The following is a 2,342-nucleotide window of genomic DNA, read 5'->3' as shown; positions in this document are numbered from 1 at the left end:
AATATAAAAAAAAGGTCAAATAGAAACAAAAAAAACCTCAAAGCCAATTAGGGTGGATAAAGAAATACTGAAAGGCTTTGGTTAAACCTGAAGGGACAATAAACATTAAACGTCACATTTGCAGCATTCTTAAGCATGTGTTGGGCTAGTATAAAAACATATTATTTTGACGTATTTGTCACTTTCGTGAAGAGGTGACATTAATACTACATTCTGCGCCTGCTCACTAAAATCAGTCGCTTGTATCCGAAGACCACGCGCGTTTGTTTGAAGTGCAAATAGCGACAACCTGACATCTAGTGGTGAAAATAATTGATTGAACGAACAACGATCGAAGCAATCAAAGTCTAATACGGTTAATTGATTGATCAATTAGCCGTTTCATCAAGTGAAAACACATTTTGTTGCTTATAGCTTCAGAAATGCATTCATACTTCACAATTGACCTCTGGGTTCTACAGTGAATATACAATTCTTTGGTTCTAAAAAGAAAACCCAACATTATCTGGTTACCACCTCTTATATAACAATATATGTATTGAATGTATTATACATCAATTATTTCAGCTTCAACCTATGGCTACGAGCAGGACCGCTGGACTGCACACACGCACATGTGTGCTCATTTGTCACACGGAACGACCATAACGTCCATACATCTCAACAGCAAAAACAGAGAAAAAGATGTTGATGTGTATGACGTGTCGTTCAAATATCCATTTGTGACCAATGCAACACGCACACAGAACCCCCCCGAGGGATATCTGTCCAGTGTGGTCCGACTTGAGGCTTTTTGTTGAACCTGCACTTTGTTCCGTTAACTCATTAGTCACCTCCAGTGGCTTGAGTTGCAAGCCACTTGAGTTGTAGCTACAATTAGTAGCTACATAATTTTGTTCAGACGTTGTCGTCGTCTAAAATGATCAGTTAGTTAAGTGGGGTGGGGAGGGGGGGGGGGGCATTATAAAATGATTTATAGAGAAAATATCCCTGGTGGATTATTATTACTGGGTGTGTCATCGGTTTGTCTATAGGAGTCATGCTAGGTACACAGGAGTCACTCTTGCTCCATCGCTCACTCCATCACGGTGTATATCATGTGGGAACTGCCTAAGAAACAAATTGCGGAACATTTAGTGACATTTCGTGATTGCTAACGGTTAAAAAAAAAGTGACCTCTTTTTAGTAAGGTTTGTAACGCTTCAGTCCAGACCAGACCCCACAAGGCACCTCACGTTCCGATGAGCAACCTGAGAGAATCGCTACGGCAACAAGGCTTCAGGGGGGGGTGGGGGGAGAACAATTCTAGGACGTTGTAATACTAATACAAAAAAAAACAAAAAAACGTTTTTCCTCTTACATCTGCAATCTATCTACGATGACCGGGCAGTCTGCTCTCTGGATCTCAGCTGCTCTCCCGTTAAACAGAGCGCACCACCGGTTGTGAGTTGGGCGGGTGGGTGGATGGATGGATGGATGGGCTGAGGAGAGGAGGGCATGGCCGAAGACATGATCAGGTCAGGTGGAGATGCAGGCTGTGCCATAGAACAGGGTGGTGAGGTAGCAAATGTGGAGCAATGCGAAGGGTTTCTGTCCTCGGATCTCTCTTCCCAAAACAAAAGAAAGAAAGGGAGGGGGGGGGGGGAAAGTAAGTAGGAAGTAAGAGAGAAACCAAAAGAAAGGGCTCTCACAGAGGAGGAGGAGCGATGAAGGAAGAGGCAGAAGTGTTAGGAAGAACAAAGCAACAGGCGATAGCGAAAGGACCAAAACATGCACAGCCATTTTGATAAACGGGGTAAACTACACCTTTAAGGCCGCTATATCGGACAGTCACTCAATGTGTGTTTGTTTGTTTGTTTGTTTGTATGACGTCACACTACAGGGTACCGCTAACTACTGCACTCAACGCAAGAGCTTGTGTCAAAAAAAACAAAGGCCTCCTAAAAAACATTGTGCGTTGTGCCGCTAAGCCTTTTTTGTGCTCCCGCTGCCGAACCACCCACTCCCAAAGCAATAGTGTTCCTCTCGTGGTGTTGTGTCAACGCCTCCTCACGCCAGAGTCACAACGTGGACACCGGCGGTTTCTGTGTGTAGAGCGTGTTGGGTCACTGTTGAGGTTGACCCTGTGATTCAGACTCACAGCCCCAGCTAAAGAACAAAAGCACATTTTCACTAATGGGACAATTTGTGACATCACAAATGGACCGAACGTTAGCAAGGTCCGGCATTGAAAGCGAATGGATGGACGTGTGTGTGTGTGTGGGGGGGGGGTTTCGATGATGGTACTAGGATAATGTTTACAAAATGCTGCTAAAGCAAAAGCTAAAACTTCAGCTGTTTGT

The sequence above is a fragment of the Micromesistius poutassou genome, assembly GCF_964030765.1.
Source record: "Micromesistius poutassou genome assembly, chromosome: 24".
Taxonomy (NCBI): domain Eukaryota; kingdom Metazoa; phylum Chordata; class Actinopteri; order Gadiformes; family Gadidae; genus Micromesistius; species Micromesistius poutassou.
Note: the sequence above shows the minus strand (reverse complement) of the source record.